The sequence below is a fragment of the Nomascus leucogenys genome, chromosome 12 (assembly GCF_006542625.1).
Source record: "Nomascus leucogenys isolate Asia chromosome 12, Asia_NLE_v1, whole genome shotgun sequence".
Lineage (NCBI taxonomy): Eukaryota > Metazoa > Chordata > Mammalia > Primates > Hylobatidae > Nomascus > Nomascus leucogenys.
In genome coordinates, this window is record NC_044392.1 from 52,827,407 (window position 1) to 52,850,121 (window position 22,715).

Genomic DNA, 22,715 nt, shown 5'->3' on the forward strand with positions numbered 1-22,715 from the left:
TGGGAGGCTGACGCATGAGAATCCTTTGAACCTGGGAGATGAAGGTTGCAGTGAGCTAAGATGGTGCCTCTGCACTCCAGCTTGAGTGACAAAATGAGACTCTCAAAAAACAACAACAAAAAAAGATGCTCAGGAGAGATATTTTGTAGAGAGGAAGATATTCCCTAGTACCTATAAGTCATCTCAAGGAGGTGGTCATACCTTTCCTAGTGCTAGAAAAGCCCTATTCAGAGACCTTTTGTTTTTCCACTTCCTGTCAACCTGCCTTATACTTCCTATATCTCCATGTGGGAGGCATCCCTGTGGAGTTTGCTTAGCACTTGGCCATGCTTTGTTTGAAACCTTAAAAGCTCTTAAAGAAAGTTGCCTTATGTTCCCTGATGAGAAGATGAAGTTGGGAAAAGAATGGTGAAGGGCAGAGATCTTGATAAGAGGCCCCTGAATACCCCTTTAGTGATCGGCATTCTTCATTTCCCATCTCATTCCATGTCCTGGTGGAATGGCTGCAGAAGATGAGATCCAGAGCCAGCGGTAGCACCTGAATGAAACGCTTTTCATCAACAACTGCCTGCGAGAAAAGCTGGAACGTCATCTCAGCAGCTTTGACAAAGAAAATGGTAGGAGAGGCCCAAGTTGGTCTGCTTCTGGCAATACGTATTTTTCTAAAGGCATGTGCCTGGGGCAGAGTTTTACAGATTTCAGGCACTTTGACATACTTTACTTCACTTATTCATTACAAATGTCCCAGCTAGAGAGGTAGGGGAGCTACCATCATTCCTATTTATAGGTAAATAAATAGGCTTAAAGATTTGCCTCCATCTTAGAGGTATCTACCTCTAAAATCATTCTTGTGATTCCTAGGCTGTCTTCTGTCTTCTGTCTGCTGCTGTACACTGCCTGCTGTCTCTCTGCTTCTTATGTGATTGGCATTCAGTAGAACATAGGTTTCTGAGCACCTCATGTAGCAGAATGAGAGTCTCCTCTGCTGCCATCCTCATCAGCTTCCCTTATGTCTTGGTTACTCTTCATTCTACCACCCCAAGGTGGTTCTCTCCAACCCCCCTCCTCTTAGATTGCTCTCACACAGAGGCCATCATTTCATAACATTGTGCTGGGCCAGAAGAACCATAACCAGGTCCCTTCCCATACCAAAGCAGCAATTATTTTGGAAAAGCCTCCTTCATATTGCAGCCATTGGACATGATAATATATGTGATGTGCTGGAGTTTGTTGAGAATCATGTGAAAATTAAGCTTCTGCCCCATCACACTAAAGTTCCAGTCCTGAGTCCCCACGGTTTTCTCCCTAGGCTAAGATAGAGAGGAAGAACATGAAATGTGCAGAAAGCATTCTCTTAAGCAAACGTGTATAATTTGCCTAAACTTTAATTATTTCCTGGAACAGGATGCACCTCTAACCTCTACAGGCACATCATAGATTCTGTTGTCCAGCTGTATAATGAAAACAGAGTTCTCAGAGAATACCGGAGACTCCCCCGACTTGCCTGAATCAAATTTCCAGAGGTAAGTGGTGAAAGACCACAATATGAAGTCACTCTCAGATGGGTCCCTTCTCTTGTCACACTCCACTGTAGAAACAAAAGAGGATGGGGAAGCCAGAGCTGCTCAAAACCTTATAACCCACAATTCTCATGGTTATTCTCAACTTACAGAGGGCTGCTTTCTAGACACACCGCCTCCAGGACCCCAGACTGCCAGCCTCCAGGAATAAGTAGCTCTGAGAAATATAGTATTTCAGTGCAAGCCACATTCCACTATTGCAAATTGGAGAAGAGAAGGACAAACTTACAAGGTGAAAAGATTTAAGAGAACAACATGGTGAAACCCCGTCTCTACTAAAAACACAAAAATTAGCTGGGCATGGTGGCATGCACCTGTAGTCCCAGCTACTCAGGAGGCTGAGGCAGGAGAATCATTTCAACCCGGGAGGCGGAGGTTGCAGTGACCCAAGATTGCGCCACTGCACTCTAGTCTGAGTGACAGAGCAAGACTCTATCTCAAAAAAAAAAAAAAAAAAAAAAAAGAAAGAAAAGATTTAAGAGAACAATTATTTTAATTGAATACATTTTGTCAAGATTAAATCAGCTTTCCCCTAGGGTACTGATAGAATATGCAATCATAATTTAGATTCTAACTTACTGGTCTTTGAGAAAGTGTGAAAACCAAAAAGGTGCCATAAGCCAAAAAAGGAGCAAAAGTCCTAATTTTCAAGGTGATGAAAATAAAGACCTAAAAAATTGAAATCATCATCTTGGTCCTTGTCAAAATACAAATTTATTGATTGAAATTATAATATCCTAGCTACCTTATTGTGCCTAGCTCTTACCACTGAGGAGAAAAACCAAATGCAAACAAAAGTATGATCAAATTGGCAAAAATGTTTACAAACCTGTAAAATCTCTTCAGCCTATCCCTTAAACTCCAGACTTGGTATTTACTAAGCTCTGCTGTGTACAGTACCCACCTTAATATCCATTCTTGCAGAAGTTCTGTTAGGTATAAGCCAAGATCACATGGTATTTTTTTTTTTTTTTACCCTTTCATGCCTATGTTTGCTTTTGCTTCCAAAAACCCTTCTGAGTAAGGACTGTCCTCAGACTACTGGAGTCACTTAGTCACAAGCTTGCCTGAGGCTCAGAGCTGGCAATACCTGGGAGTTTATGTCAATCCCACAGCACCCAGCAACCCTGCCTGCAAAGTATTTACCCATGATTGACAGGTGCAAGTGTATGAAAGTCCAGCTCCTTGACTTAAGGGGCGCCTTTGTGGTGAATTAGCTTTGGGAAAAGGGAATCCAGAGGCCAACTTTGTAAAAATACAGATAGATAAATGGAAAGAAATCTTTGCCTTGGAAATCCAATTGAGAAAGATAGTGATTTACTTCAGAGTGTGAAAAGAGAGACTAAAATCTTTACTTTCTCATGGGAAAGAAGCCTCTGGTGAAAGAGAAACAAAGAGAATGGTGGGAAATTGGTTGTAACTTTAAACCATTCTGTCATATTATAAAGCCTGGTGAGGTTTTAACTAACACAAGTGCCTGGACTCTACACATAGAGATTCTGATTTAAATGCTTCCAGGTGGGTGGAAGCCACTAGTAGTCCTAAAAAGCTCCCAAGTAATTTTCACATGTGGCTAGAGATGAAAAGGACCATCTATCTATTAGAATCTCAAGTCACCAGCATAGAAGTGTCCCAAATGTGCAGCTACCTCATAGAAAAGGCTTAACACCACCCATTGATGGAATTTGCCTTCCTCTCTCCATGGTTTTGTTTGCATAGCATGGAAAAAAGAGAAAAAGAGGTAGATGGATAGATTGAACCTATAATTTGCCTATGTAGAGCAGTTTCTCAAATTTTTCTGACCACAAGATGCAGTGAGAAATATACAATTCTTTGTGATCAGTTTTAAAAAAATCTTTTACTGTGTGTAATCCAACCTTCCTAGTATTTAAATCAAGCCTGTAGTAGTAAGCAGTCCACTATATTGATTTCACAACCCATAAGTTGTTCAGAACTGCAATTAGAAAATTTTTACTTTTGGCCACACTTGGTGGCTTGAGCCTGTAATCCCAGCACTTTGGGAGGATCACCTGAGGTCGGGAGTTTGAGACCAGCTGGACCAACGTGGAGGAACCCCGTCTCTACTAAAAATGCAAAAAAAAAAAAAATTGGCTGGGTGTGGTGCTGCCTGCCTGTAATCACAGCTACTTGGGAGGCTGAGGAAGGAGAATTGCTTGAACCCTGGGGGTGGAGGTTGTGGTGAGCTGAGATTGCACCATTGCACTCCAGCCTGGGCAACAAGAGCGAAACTGTCTCAAAAAAAAAAAAAAAAAAAAAAAAAGGAAAAGGAAAAGAAAAAGGAAAAGAAAGAAAAAAAGAAAAAAAATTTTTCACTTCTGCTCAGTTTTTTTATCAAGCAAAATGCCAAAAGAACATTTACTGTAAAAGAACATTGACTATAAACATCTTTCTGTGAATCCTTATTTTTGTCCTAGTCACCATGACCCAATAATCTCTACAGCCTGTTACTGTTCTCCAGATTGAAGCCTTCCCTCTAACTGCTCCTAAATCTGTGATGTAGTGGAAAAGGTTTGAGGCCTCGATTCTCATCCCAGGTTTTTCACCTACAGATCATATGGCCTTAGCCTCTTGACACCATTGTCTTCTTATGGCCAAAGATGGAACTGTACTTGGGTGGTACCTGAGCACCCTGTTGGCTTTGACATTCTAGGGCTCTTCCCTTGGCACTACTCTCTTATTTAAAAGGAATAGGATGTGGACTTAGGAGGGTTATTTCTCTGCAAACTATCCTCTCTTTCTTATGACAAGCTATTTCTGAATGTACACATTTGAGGCTAAGCAAATCCTTTCCTGGGAGGCGTGAAAGACCTTTATTTCTCTCCAGAGGAGTATTATGGAAAGTCAATTGATGCTGAGGGGTGGTAGAGAACTAGCAAACTCATCTGCAGTGGCTTTGAACAAGGTTTTTAGAATCATGAGGTGGCTGGGGTCCTGTGTCCTACACCACAGGCCTGCTAGCTCATTTCAGGAGACTTTCTTTTCCATCTATTATTATCTTCTTCTAGACTGTAGTTCACTACCAGAGATTATCCACTTAGCTGCACTCAGTTTGCACCTGGCCTGTATCACCACTTAGCTCTCACTCCAGCCTCAGCTAGGTATCAGCAAGACCTCACCAAAGATGATTGTTTCATTGTATGTGTGTGTGTGTGTTTGTTTGTTTCAGGTAACAACTCATGTTGGAACTATGAAAAGCTCTTCTCTACTTTTAACAAAGCTTAGTCACAAACAGTTCCCCAGTTGATGAGAAAAACTAAAACAACAGAACAATTGAAAGTCCAAATCTGAAAGCTCCATCTCCGAGAAGCAAATTTTACAGCCACTTCAGATTTGTATTCCAAATGGATAGTTTGACTGTAGAAATCACATCCCTTCAGCCTGCAAATGTGATAACTGCCCAAGAGACAGTGATGCCTAAATCCATATATAATCCCTTCCCCCCAAACCTATATATAACGAGTCAAGAGCAGCTAGAGGAAAATGGCAAGGACTTGGAATGAAGATTAAGTTAGAATAACACTGCTGTAGACTGTTTATCAGCTCTTCAGCATATGTCCGTTTTCCTTGAAGGATGAGCGTTTAGAAACCTCTGACAATGAAGTTTATTTTACACACATTCTCTTGCCTATAATTTTTTTGTACAACTCACAATTATAAAACTTTCTTGCTCCAGCTAAAAGTAGGAAACTCTGTCACAAATGTGTTCACTACATGTATACCACAGAATGATAGCAACCAGTCTGATTGCATCACTTGATTCCAAAATTAAATGTTAGCACTCAGTAGTGAAACTACATGTATCTCCAACTCTGGAAGCCACAGGCAAGATACTCCTGTTTCCTTGCAGGGAACCAGATCTATAAGCAGGGCAGCAGTCTCACACATGAACATTCCTGGGAAATCCAAGAAAACAATGATAGTGATGCAGGGGAGGCAAGCCCCAAAACTGGTTTGTAGCCTGGGAAATTTCTCTGAGAGTGTAGTTTCCTTGGCTTTGCCAAGGAAAGAATTCAAGGATAAGCCACTGGTGAGAGAAAGCAACTTTTATTGAACTGGTGCTGCTTCTTGCAGAGCAGGGCTAACCCATAGGCTGCCAGAGTTGGTGCCCAGAGTTGGTGCCTGTGGGCTGCTAGCTAGTTGTATTTAGACCCACTTTTAATTGCATGCAAATTAAGAGGTAGGTTATTCAGAACTTTCTGGAAAAGGGGCAGGGAGTTTCCAGAACCATATAAAGTAACTTCCAGGCCATTGCCAAGGTGTGTTGCCATGACATTTGTAAACTGGCCTTGGTCCCAGTGGTAGTGTCTTTATGCTTATAAGCAGTGAGGGCAACTAGAGGTCACACTCATCATCATCTGCTGGTTTCAGCAGGCTTCTTCACTGCGCCATTTTGACCAGATCCTGCTCTGTTCAATGGGCTTGTGACTGGAAAATAAGTCCTTCTGGTCTCCTACCTCATTTCCCCATCAGAGATTATATACTCCTCCTTAATCTTAGGGGGCTTGCAGAAGGGTGGAGGTTCATCTTCTGTAACTGCTTCCTGCTGATGTTATGGGCATAGACCCTGCCTAGCATTGGAGAAGTAAAATCTCTGGACACCTGTTCTAAAAGGCCGAAAGGCAGGATGTCCTTATTTTCTGGGTCAGAAGAGGGAATGGGTTGAAAGCCTTGTGCTAGCATCATCTTTACATGGAATTATTATAATCTAGAAGACACAAACTTTACAAGGAGGTTAAACAAGCAAGGAGCGAAGATTAGTAATAACAAGATATCTGTTAAAGATCCTAGGAAGGGTAGAAACCAAGTGTCTGCTGGTAGAGATTCCTTTATTGAATTCCATCAGCAGGGCAAAGCGGTAACAGAGAAAACATTATAATTAGGAGTAAGAGAAAAACTTTAATGCTCATCCACAGCATCATGTTATTAATAGTTATCTGTGCATTTGTAAAACAATAGCTTTAAGTCTTCTGGGAGTTTGCAAGTATAGGTCACAGCATCTTCCTCTGACATCTGTGAGGAATCATAATCTTTGAGGGCGGGGGGCGGTGGCTCACGCCTGTAATCCTAATACTTTGGGAGGCCGAGGCAGGCGGATCATGAGATCAGGAGATCGAGACCATCCTGGCTAACACGGTGATACCCCGTCTCTACTAAAAATACACACAAAAAAATTAGCCGGCCGTGGTGGCGGGTGCCTGTAGTCCCAGCTACTCAGGAGGCTGAGGCAGGAGAATGGCGTGAACCTGGGAGGCGGAGCTTGCAGTGAGTTGAGATCGTGCCACTGCACTTCAGCCTGGGGACACAGTGAGACTCTGTCTCAAAAAAAAAAAAAAAAAAAAAAACTTTGAGGCTGGGCAGTGGCTCATACCTGTAATCCCAGCACTTTGGGAGACTGAGGCAGGCATTTCACAAGGTCAGGAGTTCGAGACCAGCCTGGCCAACGTGGTGAAACCTTGTCTCTACTAAAAATACAAAAAAAAAAAAAAAAAAAATTTGTCAAGCATGGTGGCACATGTCTGTAATCCTAGCTACTCAGGAGGCTGAGGCAGGAGGATTGCTTGAACCCAGAAGGTGGAGGTTGCAGTGAGCCGAGATCTAGTCATTGCACTCCAGCCTGGGCGATAGAGTAAGACTTCATCTAAAAAAAAAAAAAAAAAAAAAAATTACCTTTGGAGTTTAACAGCAGTGGCGGTGCTTAATAATGCCTGATAGGGGCCCTTTCCATTTTGGTTGTAATTGATTGTTGGGGGATTCTTCTAAGTTTTTAGTAAGACTAAGTCTCCCGGTTCAACAGGGGAGTTAATCCTTTTCCTTGTGGGAGGAGGTTACCTTTCATTTCCATATGAGTGAAGGGCCTTTTGAACCTCGCCTAAGTTGATAACCTATGTGTCTCTTCATCAAACAGAAGGTCTAAAGTTAAAAAGGGCCTTCCGAGCTGCTCAGGTGACCCAGCCTCCCATCGCTGCTGCTCTAGTGCTTGGTCGGCCCGGGCCGCACTCAACTGTCAGGAGCCCAGGCCAAGAGGCAGCCTGGGCATTCTGCATCATGAGGCTCCAGGCCTCCTGCGGGGCTCCGTTGACGGGCTATGGCGGGTAGGCGGGAGGTGTAGTGTGGGTCGCGGTCGCGGCCCCACCGCCGGCCCTGTCCGCGGCATCATGAACATAGACGTGGAGTTCCACATCCAGCACAACTACCCCTGGAACAAGTTGCCGGCCAACGTGAGGCAGTCATTAAGTAGAGATGGCTCATCATGGAGGTCTTCATCCTTGTCTTCACAAGTAGGCTGAAGAGGAGGAAACACAGGAAGTATTGGTCTTGCTGTTCAGGGTGGCAGAGGAGGAAGGAAATCCCAGTCGTCTTGGAAATTCACAGAGACAATATGAAAAGCAGGTTGTCCTGTACAGTATCTGCAATCAGTTAGGATACAGAAATAACTTAGTTAAACATGTCAAGAAAGATGGACGCAGACACTATAAGGAACCGCTAAAGTACAGCCGAGATCATCTCACGCTGTACCCTTAGCATCTATTGGATATTATGGTGAAGGGCTTGAGGATAACACCATTTTCATATTATACTGGGATTATGGAGGATATTATGAACAGTGAGAAAAGTTATGATTCATTGCCCAATTTTACTGCTGCTAAGGCTTCTTGGCATTGGAAGAAACCAGTATATTGATCTTATGAATCAGTGTAGATCATCAAAAAAATTCTCCAGAAGGAAAACAGCCTGTGATCTTTTACCAATAAAGCCAGTGGAAATTGCCATAGAGGTGTGGTGGGTGGTGCAGGCTGGATATATCACAGAAGATGACATCAAGATATGCACTTTGCCTGAGAAATGTGCTATTGATAAGATCTATCGATTCAGGCCTTCAACTCTCTGGATCACTAGATTACAATGTAGTACATAGTTTAGTTTGTATAACAAAGGATTTATTTATCTGGATGTATCAATATCTGATGACAGTCATATAGCAGTTCCACCTCCTGAAGGTTTTGTAATGAATCGAGTGCAAGGTGATTATTTTGAAACTCTACTCTAATTTGTTTCAATAGATGAGCACACAAATGTGGCAGAGCTTGCAAATGTCCTTGAGATTGACTTATCCCTGGTTAAGAATGCTGTTTCAATGTATTACCGATTGGGCTTTGCCCATAAGAAGGGACAAGTAATAAATTTGGATCAACTTCATTCATCATGGAAGAATGTTCCATCCATAAACAGATTAAAGAATACCTTAGATCCACAGAAGATGCTCTTGTCATGGGATGGAGGGGAAAGTAGGAGTCCTGTACAAGAAGCTTCATCGGCAACTGACACTGATACAAATAGTCAAGAAGATCCAGCTGACACAGCCAGTGTAAGCAGCCTGAGTCTGTCTACGGGACACACGAAACGCATCGCATTCCTGTCTGACTCCACTCTTACTGTCTTCTTAATGATGGGATATCTTTCACCAGTTCAGGGCACTGGTGAAGGAGAAGCACATAGATATTTTGATCATGCACTTACTCTGAGAAACACAATACTGTTTCTGCATCATAACAAAGATCTAGTTGTGCAAACTGCACAGCCAGACCAACCCAATTGTGGTTTTCCTCTGGATCTCTTATACTGTGAAAGCCTTCTTGGTCTGGACCCTGCAACTTGCAGCAGAGTTCTAAACAAAAATTACATGCTGCTTGTTTCCATGGCTCCCCTCACCAATGAAATCCAGCCTGTCAGCAGCTGCACCCCTCAGCATATTGGACCAGCTATCCCAGAAGTCAGCTCTGTCTGGTTTAAACTGTACATTTATCATATCACTGGACAAGGACCACCATCCCTTTTATTGTCCAAAGGTACAAGACCTCGAAAACTGCCAGAAATATTTCAGAGTTATGATTGATTGCTAATAACATCTTGGGGTCATGATCCTGGAGTAGTTCCTATCTCAAATGTGCTCACGATGTTGAATGATGCTTTAACACATTCTGCAGTTTTAATTCAGGGGCATGGTCTGCATGGGATAGGAGAAACTGTCCATGTCCCATTTCCATTTGCTGAAACAGAACTACAAGGAGAGTTCACTTGTGCCAATATAGGTGTTCATAAATCATTGCAGATACTAAGGAACAGTGAACTTACAGCATCTCTGTGGATATGTCACCATGTTGAATGCTTCCGGCCAACTTGCAAATAGAAAACTCAGTGATGCTGATTTAGCTTCTGGCTCAGATGTAAATGGGAATACAAAGTCATTTGAAATGGTCATTGAGGAAGCAACTATAGATTCAGCAACAAAGCAAACCTCTGGTGCCACAACAGAAGCAGACTGGGTTCCTCTCGATCTGTGCTTTGGAATTCCACTGTTCAGTTCCGAATTAAACCGGCAAGTTTGTAGGAAAATTGCCCTAAATAACTTATCAAAAAAAATCATTCATAGGGGGCATCTTCTCAAACGCCAGCCCATTTTCTGGCACAAACAAGGACGCAGTTCTCAGTGACACTATCTGTCCAAGATCAAGTGCACTCAAACCATCATTTTCTTGTCTGAGTAGCTTGGGCTACCACTCAACCAATAATACATCATAATGTTCTTAATTTTCTAAACTGACAAGGCTATATAATAAAAGGTACAAAATGTATATAACCACTCATCATAGGTAAGTGGTGGATATTCTTTCAGTAAAGAATTTAAATACTGTAATACTTCAACAGTCAAGCTAGACTTACTTTCTAGGTCTTATATTAACTTTAATTGAGAACTTTCATAATTACTTCCTATATAAAGATGAGAATTATCTGACTTTGAATTTCTATCACATTAGCATATCCTTTAAGTCATATATGTGAGTTTGAAACCTACATCAATACCATATAAGTTCTAAATGAATTGTAGAATATTGTCCAAAAAATTAAAATATTTACATGTCATTATCCCCACCATATGCATTGGAAGGAGGTTATTCATTATGACATATTCTGGTATATTTCCCAGTGAATCTCTATCTCTTCTGAAGTTTCTTCTTATGCAATGCCTGCTCACCAGGGATCTGTGAGGTTCATGATAGAAATACTAATAGCAGTTACTGAAGTCTGAGCTGACTTGTGTGTTGCAAATGCCATGTGCCAGAGTGAAGTATTCTTATACAGTAAAGTACATTTACTTACTTAAGTCCAAGTGTTCCCTAGTTTTCCAACGTCAAGGAAAAAAATAAGTTATAAAATGGAAATGGAAAAACTCTCTCTGGTGGGCTTTGTGGTTATTGCATCAATATCTATTTCTTAGAAATTTTCCTGCTAGCCAGGTACAGTGGCTCACACCTGTAATCCAGAGCTTTGGGAAGCCAAGGCAGGAGGATCCCTTGAGCCTAGGACTTCCAGACAAGCCTGGGCAACACAGAAAGACATCACCTCTACATAAATTAAAACACAGCCAGTGTGGTGGCACACACCTGTAGTTTACCTGGGAGGTTGAGGTGGGATGATCACTTGAGCCCAGGAGGTGGAGGCTACAATGAGGCAAGATTGTACTTGATATGGTTTGGCTGTGTCCCTATCCAAATCTCATCTTGAATTTCCACATGCTGTGAGAGGGACCCTGTGGGAGGTAACTGAATCATGGGGGCAGTTCTTTCTGGTGCTGCTTTTGTGACAGTGAGTAACTCTCAAGAGATCTGATAGTTATTATATGGGGGAGTTTTCCTGCACAAGCCTCTTTGCCTACTGCCATCTATGTAAGACGTGACTTGCTCCTCCTTGCCTTCCACCATGACTGTGAGGCTTCCCTAACCACGTGAAACTGTAAGTTCAATTAAATCTCTTTCTTTTGTAAATTGCCGAGTCTGAGGTGGTCTTTATCAGTAGTGTGAAAACAGACTACTACAGTAAATTGGTACCAGTAGAGTGGGGGCTGCTGAAAAGATACCCAAAAATGTGGAAGCGACTTTGAAAGTGGGTAACAGGCAGAGGCTGGAAGGGTTTGGAGGGCTGAGAAAAAGATAGAAAAATGTGGGAAAGTTTGGGACTTCCTAGAGACTTGTTGAATGGCTTTGACCAAAAACCTGATAGCAATATGGACAATAAAGTCCAGGCTAAGGTGGTCTGAGATGGAGATGAGAAACTTGTTGGGGACTAGAGTGAAGGTGACTCTTGTTATGTTTTAGCAAAGAGACTGGCAGCATTTTGCCCCTGCCCTAAAAATCTGTGGAACTTTAAACTTGAGAGAGATGATTTAGGGTATCTGGTGGAAGAATTTCTAAAAAGCAAAGCATTCAAGATGTGACTTGGGTACTGTTAAAGGCATTCAGTTTTATAAGGGAAGCAGAGCATAAAAGTTCAGAAAATTTGCTGCCTGACAATGTGATAGAAAAGAAAAACCCATTTTCTGAGGAGAAATTCAAGCTGGCTGCAGAAATTTGCATAAGTAACTAGAAGCCAAATGTTAATCCCCAAGATAATGGGGAAAATGTCTCCAGGGCATGTCAAAGGTCTTCATGGCAGCCCCTGCCATCACAGGCCCAGAAGCCTAGGAAAAAATGGTTTCATGGTCCAGGCCCAGGGTCTCCATGCTGTGTGCAGCCTAGGGACTCCATGCCCTGCATCTCAGCCACTCTAGCCCCGACTAAAAGGACCCAAGGTATAGCTCAGGCTGTTGCTTCAGAGGGTGGAAGCTCCAAGCCTTGGCAGCTTCCATCTAGTGTTGAGCCTGCAGGTGCACAAAAGTCAAGAACTGAGGTTTGGAAACCTCTGTCTAGATTTTAGAGGATGTATGGAAATACCTGGATGTCAGGCAGAAGTATGCTGTAGGCGGCAGGGCCCTCATGGAGAACCTCTGCTAGGGCAGTGCGGAAGGGAAATGTGGGGTCAGAGCCCCGACACAGAGTCCTTACTGGGGCACCACCTAGTGGAGTTGTGAGAAGTGGGCCACTGTCCTCCAGACCCCAGAATGGTAGATCCACTGACAGCTTGCACCATGTGCCTGGAAAAGCTGCAGACACTAAACACCAGCCTGTGAAAGCAGCCAGGAGTGGGGCTACACCCTGCAAAGTCACAGGGATAGAGCTGCCCAAGACCATGGGAACCCACCTCTTGCATCAGTGTAACCTGGATGTGAGACATGGAGTCAAAGGAGATCATTTTGGAGCTTTAAGATTTAACTGTCCTGCTGGATTTTGGACTTGCAGGGGGCCTGTAGCCCCTTTGTTTTGGCCAATGTCTCCCATTTGGAATGACTGTATTTATTCAACGTCTGTACCCACAATGCATCTAGGAAGTAACTAACTTGCTTTTGATTTTACAGGCTCACAGGTGGAAGGGACTTTCCATGTCATGGATGAGACTTTGGACTGGACTTTTGAGTTAATGCTGAAATGAGTTAAGACTTTGGGGGACTGTTGGGAGATATGATTGGTTTTGAAATGTGAGGACATGAGATTTGGGAGGGGCCCAGGGCAGAATGGTTTGGCTGTGTCCCTACCCAAATCTCATCTTGAATTTCCATGTGTTGTGACAGGGACCCAGTGGGAAGTAACTGAATCATGGGGAAGGTCTTTCCTATGCTGTTCTTGTGACAGTAAGTCTCAAGAGGGGAGTTTTGCTGCACAAGCTCTCTTTGCCTGCTGCCATCCATGTAAGACGTGACTTGCTCCTCCTTGCCTTCTGCCATGATTATGAGGTTTCCCCAGCCACATGGAACTGTAAGTCCAATCAAACCTCTTTCTTTTGTAAATTGTCCAGTCATGGGTATGTCTTTATTAGCAGCGTGAAAACAGACTAAGACAGTACTCCAGCTTGGGCTACAGAAAGAGACCCTATCTCTAAAAAAAAAAATAAAAAATGTTCCTGCTATTCAATACTATATTGTATCTTCCTCAGGATAGTTCATTTGGGAATCGCTAAGTTTACCCCTGACTCTAGGGATGAGACATGGAATTTACACCTAAAATAATCAGCTTCTGAAAGGATGTCCCCTCTCTGGATATGGAAAGGGAAGAACTGCAGGAGTTGTATACAGTTGCCTTGCAATCCCATGGGAACAATGCTAGCTCACAGGAAGGCAAAAGCTGACTGTTGAAGAGAAACCAAGTCCTTGAAGACATTGTTAGGCCCCAAACTAATCAACCCAGAAACCCATTTACCACTGAATCTAGAGTTAAATAAGCAAGAAAATCTCCTTTTATTGAATCCAGTCTGAGTTGGGTATTCTGTCATTAGCAAATGAAGGCATCCTGACATGTGGGAATGTCAAGACACACAAGCTCTTGTGCAGTTTTCCACGCATGGGGGCAGTGCCCTGGCATTCCAGAAATCCTGGCTTACTTATCACCACTCTCTAATCAACCGCAAATAACATTTTAAAACTAAGTGCAAAGACAATGATCAGGAATATCATAAAATCTGCATTTCTTAAAGAAAAAAAAAGGAGCTTACAGTGAGGTAGTCTCAAGCAACTGTTTTCTAAGTGGGATGGCTGAAGCAAGAGACCTTAAATCACTTGACTGTCTTCACAAAACAGAACTGAAGCAGAACCAGAAGTCCCCTGATAGCCTTTCAGGCACACCACCTACAAATACACCGTAATCCCTCATACCCTACACGCCACTTCAGGGAAAGGGACATGAGGCAGGAATACAAATATATACCATCTGTGACACTTCCTAAGCTCCTGGCTTCAGAGTAGCCATCCTGATAATTATTTTTTAAAGTCCACAGTATAAATATGCAAGTTAAGTGAGTTATGGAAATCATTCCAGATACTGGTTCACCAGTAACATCAGTTTAGCCCTAGATATTGTCATAAGTTCTCTGATAGGCTCATGTGATTTAAGCTGGTGCTCTGTCAAGACTAGACTTAGCCATTTTATCCTTTTTATGACATTATGTATGTTGAAGAGAATATATGAATATATTTTATATATATGAATATATATAAAACCTTCATTATCACATTATTCTCAATCCAGCATTTTTTCAGCCCCTGATTTTCATGTTAGTTCAGCATTCTTACATCTTTACAGATTTTCATCTAAGACTACATTTCTATTGTTTTATATAATCAGCCCCCCTAAGATCAACATGTCCACATTTTTTGGCAAAGACAAAGCCTACTGATTTCAGGACCATTATTTTCCTTTTTCAAAAGCACAGACCCAAACTGAGAAATAAATCAAGAGAAATTCTCCTCTTTTCTATGCTAATTTGGAAGTAGGGTCTTTATTTCTTTTTCAAACCCAAAGAGAATCAGACATACAATATGAATTTATCTACTTTCACTTGCTCAGACTGAAAGGAAAGATTAATATTTTCAGGCTGTTAGTCAAAACTGTTCATTCAAATATTATTCAATAAAATCCAAGAACCAGCTAAAAAGTCACTTAAGCTAAGAAACCTTCACCAGCCTCATGGGAAATTGTGTACAGTTTTCTACTAGAATAGCCTATAAATGCTTACTGAAAATGTCTAAGTTCATATCTTGGTAACTAACATTTTAATTCTATCTGCAGAATAATATATGCTTCTTTAGTGCTAAGATACGAATATTAGAGGCTTTCTTTCTTAAAATTTGTACTTAGTTATATTTTCACAAATAACTATATAATATTAAAATTCTGCATGCGGCATAAAACATATTTTAATGGAGAAGGTAATGTGTAGGGAGTTTATTTCTGTTTGCTATTAGAACTTGTGTTTATTCTTGGTTAAAAAAACTGCACTGATTACAATATAGAAAAAAACAAAAGTATGTTGTATATCTCTTACAGTAGAAGATAAAGAGTTCTAAATTTAGAAAGGAAAAATATACACAGTGAAAATATGTGTCAGTGAGATGTTAATCAAAGATCAACTATTGCTGAGACCAGCAATATTAAATTCCTGCACAATTACTCATATTATAATAAGAATTTTAAAAAGAAAATATGAACACATAACATAATGAGGGCAGAAGTCACTCTCATCCTTCATCTTTGTATTCCCAATTCAGGAAGCTGGTACAGTGTCTTCATTATAGTTACTATTCAACGAACATTTGTAAAATGAATGAATAAGGAATGAATGATGAGAAAAATGATAAACATCTCCCTCTGTCTCCTGGGAGTTAACTGCACTACTTTCTTTTAAATTTAATTAATCCTCAATGTCCTTGTAAAATAGCCAAAGGGAAAATGTATTTACATTACTTTAAATATTGATGGAATCTACAAAAAGGGTTAAACAACTTCCTCAAAGTAAATAAAACGTTCACAATCCAGCTAGGATAAAAGGATTTAAATCATTTCCTAGGTAGAGGGCTTTCAATTAGAGCCCCTGCTGCATTAACCATGGGAACTCAACTCACTCTCTTCATGATGGAGCCCTGAGTGTTGCTGCTAATCTGTACTCTACCATTCTAATGCTTTTAAGGTTCCTTTTCAGCCCTTCCTCCTCCTCATCCACAACTACTGAGACCAACGTATTTTTTGGGTCAGTCCTAATTTCAAGCATTCTATCCTGCCCTCCCCAAATGAACTCACACTTATTAGACCATATGTTCCTATATTAGTTCAGGAAGGGGGAAAAAAACGTTAATCACACTTGTATATAAGAGATCACAGAAAAGCAGTTTACTAACCTGTGAAAATACCATTCATTCTCTGTTCACCTCTGGTCCACAGCTAAGCAATCAGTACGATATAAATGTACCCTATCTTCACTATTCAGTATTCATAAGGATACTACTTATGAATTGGAAATCTGACACAACATTTACATGACCTAATTTTGAAAATTTAAAATAGTGTAAGGCCCCTAGGCTTAATTTTACAGGGGAAAGATTAAAGGGACACACACAAGCATATATTCTCTCTCTGTGCTGTGGGACACTGGTAATTTTTTTTGACTTAAAATATTTGATACTTAAAATGCCAAACTTCTGCATTTCTGCAGTAACAAGGTAGTCATCATATTGAATACCATTTCTTTCTCTCCAATAAGTAGAGTTAATATTAACACATGAACTGAAAATATTAAGTGATTATAAAAAAGTCCAAATAAATTCACTAAAATTTAGCTTGGCAAAATGTTAGTTTCATGTTCTTGGTAGAAGTCCTTTTTAATTTATATTCAAATGAAATGAACAATTTACAAGCAAAGGAAATGGCATCAAATATTTGACACCCTGCCTCCCAAGGTGTATTGATTCATGCTTTTTGCTCAGATCTAGGTTTCTCCGCTCAGGAAAAGTGGAGAATGTACCCATACTTGGGAAAACAAGTTTCCAATGGCACAGCTTTGATCAAACAGCAAAATTCTATCCATCTATGTATTGCCATCTGCCAGTATGACAAATGGTCCCATGTGCAATATTCACACGGCATTGTAGCCAAACCTGTAAGTCAAAGGATAGGAAATAATAGTAACTATACATTAAGCACAGAAGAAAACGAAACAAACAAAAAGGTTTTAAACCAACCAAAAATATATCTTATTTTGGATGTTCTATACGTTCTTACATTCTCTCAGGTCTTTTGTGTCATTATGAACACAATTCTAACAAGCTTGATTATTTTATTTCCATTCACATATTACAAGCAACAAGCTGAAAAAGTAGAACGGGGTGTAGGGAGACAGGACAAAGTAGAGATTAGGGCTTGAAGTGCCCCTGACCAGTGGACAGCAACCACATGGAATAATGACTCATGTGCATTAATGATCACACTAAATGATATTTGCTTTTTTACCTAGTCCTTCAACTCATAGCTTAAAGAACTTCAGGTTGGAAGAAACCCTGTTCTGATTCTTGAGTCTCCTCTACAACTTCAGAGAGGACTTTCATTTTATTTTGGATCAAATGCTCCACAACTAGTTGAAAATGGAATTAAATTTTATATGAAGTTCCTAGGTGATTTAAAGCTGTAAGAAGAATAATAATGAATCATAAGAAAACCTGCTGCTACAGATATCAAAAAGGAATGTTATCATCCCTCATGCTAATCCTTTTCATTTTAAATAAACAGGATCTAAAAAAAAATAATGCTCAGAAGTCCTAACCACACCAAGAATGCCTCAGATCAGTGACCCAAGGAACCTTTCCTAATGGATGAAAAAGACCCAAAGTTGAATTCACCTAATTTTAGGGCCAAAAAACAAAACAAGACCAAAAAATCTTCAGATACTGGGAGAACAAATCTCAATTGCTCAATTGTATCTTATGAAAACAATTTTTCAAAATAAAACAAGAGATATTTAAGATTCATTAAGTTCTTATCATTTCAAATTTTAAGAAAAATATTTTCTAATGGAATTACATATATTTGTGTGAGTCTTCTAGTTATATCCATGGTAATAAATACTCTTTTTAGTTGTAAATAAAACCCATTTGTGCTACATTATTAGGGAAAATATCTACATAAATTAGTTTTTAAGATAACTAAAATCTATCTTTTGAATTCATAAGCATAAAATTTTAACCACTTGCAAAATTTCTAACACACTTAAGGTAGTCAGATGCCTTGTCAAGTAGAGTAACAAAAGTGATTTTCACCTGTTTGTTTTAGTAACAGTGCATTGATTTTATGAAAATCAGGCATGCCCTCGGGTCCTAACAAAGTATACAAAGCTGAATGGATCTATGCCAAATATGCCAGATTTTACTTTCTGAGTCAGATTTTATACTTCTGTCCTCTTTCTTACCACATGGCTTCCAGTATCACTTACAGACTAACCCTTAAAAAGGAGAAGGCTAAGTTACTAATATTTGGAAGGCTTATGAAAGTGAAGCATAGTTATGAGGCAGCAATGTTTTTATTTATGGAATGTGTACAAACCATACACTTAAGCAAGCTTTGGGGAATGAGAGTTGGGGGGAACCAACTCTTTCATTTGCTAATTGGTATTTCCTTTAAAAGATAGATTTCCTCCAGATTTTAACGGTGTTAATAGTTACTCTAGAAAAATTGGAGATTTGTGTGCATATATCTTATGTTGTAAACAGATACACACCCAGAGACACTGAGAGAGACAGATAGACAGTAAACAGAGGAGCACTAACCACAAATGGTTTACAAATGACCTCTGTGCTCATTCACCCATCTGTTCTCCACCTTGCCTTTTATAGCAACTATAGCAACAGCCATGAGAGTCATTGTGGAAAGAAATAAAATAAAATAAAAAAATCCTGGAAGCTTGTAAAGAACGTGAGCAAAGGGGAGGAAGTTGTGAAAAAAAAAAAAACGAATAAAAGGCACCGATCTAGAGTATTGAAGAACGCAGAGTGGACAGCCTAGCAATGAGTTATCTGGTACCCCAGTATCCTCTCCTACAGAATCTGTACAGCTTTCCATTTATGACAGTTTAAACTTAATTTAAATTATCAAACAGACACTTTCCTCAAACACATAAATCATGAGGCAGTTCATTCAGGCTGTATGTATAAAGTTGTTCCAGCCACCTTTTTCTAATGGCTTCTTTATATCTTTTACATGGAGACAATGAGAGATTTGCTTAGGACAGTTTGACTGTAATTTAGAAGCAGGAAATGGGAAGTATTTGTATCTTCTTTGCCTAACTCACATTAGTTACTCAAGTAAGCATTTCTTCCATTATTGCATTTTCCTGATTACAAGTTTTATGTTTTCTCTAAAACACATATCAAAAGAAACTTCCTAAGCACTATGCAGGGGAAAGCCATGACATTTATCTGCCACTGTCAGCAAAAACATGAACTTAGCCCTCAACAGAGTATTTCACTTCATTCTAGTGTCACCTCTGCGTCACCTGCATTGGAGTCACCACTTACCTGTTGGGTAAAACCAGGATGCACCACTGAAATAAACAGGGGTCAGACAATACAAGAAAAGCCAGTAGAAATTGTCAAATATATCAGAATACACACAGGCTTTCTAAGGATATGGCCCAAGAGGAAGGCTCTAGAGCTCACCCTGAAACAGGATTTTTGACTTCACAGAGAAATTATTTAATTTTCAATAACACAATTCAACTAAAGAAAGGGAAATACAAGGCTAAACAAATAAGAAATGAAGACAAAAACCCAACCTTTCAAATCTAAAGAAAATAATCTGTTTTAAAGACACAGGTGAAGATCAGGAACCCAAAACAGGAGAAAAGAAAAGCAATTAACGCTGGCATCTGATAATAACGAAAAGTATGGAGTCTGGAGAATCGCTAGACTCTAAAAATTATAAAGGTTTAGACTTGGACTTTGTACACTGAAGAAAAGAAAAACTGCATGCATTTATATTGATCAATGTACACTATTGCTGCTTTTTAACTTTTGTGTATATGTAGGGTAGATTTTTTTTTAAGTGAAAGTAAGTTTATTAAGAAAGTAAAGGAATAAAAAGGTGGCTTCTCCATAGGCAGAAAACTAGTGTAGTTTTTTTTATTAGAAATTGTTATTCAATAATAGTACATGTTACAAATAAATACCATTTTAAACTAAAAAATTGTAGACTTTCAAATCAGTTAGGGTGGTCACCCTACAAAAGGGCATTTTTTTTCCCCTCAGTCTCCTTGTTCATGTTGCTCACAACAAGAATTGGGGCTAATGCTATGAATAATAATAACAAACACTGCCTTCTGTCAGGCCCTGTGCTGAACACTGTCTGCATATGTATAGGAAAGGGTTAACTCAGCAGGCCTTGTTTGCTCAGACTCTGTACATTTCCAAGAAAGGTCTGCCTTTAGGACTGGTCCTTGGCCAGTTCCTGGAGAATGAGCTCTCAGCTTTTAGAAAATTCTATCTGGTAAGAGTAGTTTTGCACGTCTCGGGTCTTGGGCCACAAAATATCAGTTTAATCAGATGGTTTACGTTAACAAGTGTGATTTATGGCAAACATAGATCTCTAATCTCCATTTCTCTCTCATATATCTATATTTATCTATCCATATATATGTACCTATATATATCAAATATGAAGATATGTTTATAACAATTGTATATACATAGAGAGATAGTATGAAGAGAGACATAGATATTATTCTTCATTTTAGAATGTTATCTTGGTAAGTTTAAAAGGAAAAGCTTAAGATGTGTTGCAATTATAGTATGAGTTTCAGGCATGTACATGTTATGTGTGTGTGTGAGAGACACACACAAACACATTTCAAACATGTTTTATGTTTAAGCTCAATATTCAAACACAGAAATATAACACCAATTCTTAATATGTTTTATGTAAGTATTGCAGCAGCATTATTAAATATAGTATTTCTATGGTGACAAAATTAGTAAGCAGAGAATTTTTGTAATGGTTCTTAATAATTTTTGTAATAGTAAAAAATTACTTTTTGTTTAGTATAGTTTTATAATCTATATATGAACAAAGTTGATATTTTTATTCATATAAAAATGTGATTTACTCTCATGTACTTATCTACATGCTAAAACCATAAGTTATCAATTTTAGTTCTGTACCAAGGCACTTTTACTGAATAAAAATAATCAGCTAATTTTATACTTTCCTTATTCAAATGTATATGCCTGTGTAATATACAGGGTTTTTTTTTAATTTCCATAAATCAGAATATTCAGATGTTGAAAAAGTCTTTGCCTTCAGATTTAAAAGATACCTTTGAAATGTAGCATATCCCAAAGTGCAACCCAGAGGCTGGCAGTGTCAACGTTTTTCTGTTTTAAAAAATCTCTTATGAAAACTATTGCCATACTAAAATTTTTACTTGCTGATGACTTACAGCTGGAAAGGATTCTGTACATATAAGACATCAAATATTGAGGATACTGGAAATTTTAAATTAATGGCACAGAAAGTCAACAAAGGAAGTTCATATGAAATCAAACTAGTAATATGATTACAAAAAAAAAAGTTTAAAATTTTTCTTGGCCCCAGTCTCATCATTTCTGAGTCAAATACAATTCTCACTGAAATCACCTAACTGAAACTGAAATCACCATTCTAGGCTGGTTTTCCCATAAAGATGGATTGCTCCAAAAAGAAGAATCAAGAAAGAATTTGGCTCACAGTGAATTATTCAAACTTTGTCTTAGTTAACTAAAAATAAAATCTGATTGTTAACTACAGAAATCATTTCAAATTCTGTGGTGATAATAAAGTAATGACCGCTTTTCGGCTGGAGGACTAACTTTCTTTCTTTTTTTTTTGTTTTTTTTTTCCTGCATATCTAGCTGTGGGGCATTTTAATGAGAAATGATGACTGCATTAGCTTGTATCCATGGAGCAGATTTTAGCATTCAGCTTGGGTCTCCCAGTCAATATCTATGAGTCTCTTCTCCATAATCCCAACACTTTGGGAGGCCAAGGCGGGCGGATCACCTGAGGCCAATATGGTGAGTTCGAGACCAACCTGGCCAATATGGTGAATTCCCGTCTCGACTAAAAATACAAAAAAATTAGCTGGCCGTGGTGGTGTGTGCCTGTAATCCCAGTTACTTGAGAGACTGAGACGGGAGAATCGCTTGAACCCGGGGGACAGAGGTTGCAATGAGCCAAGATCACGCCACTGCACTCCAGCCTGGGCAACAAGAGCGAAAACTCCATCTCAGAAATAAAATAAACAATAAAACAATGATGAAACACAAATAACTACAGCACTTCAGAGTTAGTTGACAAATCCACCTTTTCAATCTACATTTCAAAATGTTCAGAAAGACACCATCCTAGGGGAAGTCAACCAGCAGCAACCTCTCTGCTAATTTTTGTACACAGAAACTTGACCTGACTGCACAAAGGTTTCAATAGATGTCTCCCTCTAAAATTAATATTGAATGATTTGTCATCTTCGATTTAATACCAAGAGGGTATCAGCCACAAACTGAAATATCACTCATATGCAAATAAATAATATTCAAGACTTTTATCATTGTGGTTATTAATCTTGTAATGGATGGACATAAATCTATTTACATTCTCATCCTATCCTCAAATTTCACTATCTGCTCCTCTCATTCTTACTTTGTTCTACTCATATTCTCACTCTATCCTCCCATGCATAAAATATTATGTATTCTAATGAACAGAGATACCATTCATGGGCAAGGAAAAAATACAATGAACTGCTCTTTATGATAAAAACCATGATCTCAGCATAGACGTTATCAATCAATAAACTTTACACAGCTTTACACTAAACTAGTACAAACTGCTGATG

At 39.4% G+C, this 22,715-nt stretch overlaps 1 long non-coding RNA gene and 1 pseudogene across 2 annotated transcripts; one reads left to right on the forward strand and one right to left on the reverse strand.

Annotated features, from left to right (window-relative positions):
* Positions 1-6,477: 6,477 nt before the first annotated feature.
* On the reverse strand, positions 6,478-9,804 carry LOC115837640. The gene is made up of 3 exons (XR_004032677.1): positions 9,735-9,804; positions 8,844-9,076; positions 6,478-8,008 (listed from the first exon to the last, which is right to left on the reverse strand). It is a non-coding gene; the product is annotated as an uncharacterized LOC115837640 (long non-coding RNA).
* LOC100589100 lies at positions 7,737-10,482 on the forward strand (annotated as a pseudogene). Its single transcript, XR_004032674.1, has 2 exons — positions 7,737-7,827; positions 7,955-10,482. The product of XR_004032674.1 is annotated as a protein FAM91A1-like (transcript).
* The last annotated feature ends 12,233 nt before the right edge of the window (positions 10,483-22,715 follow it).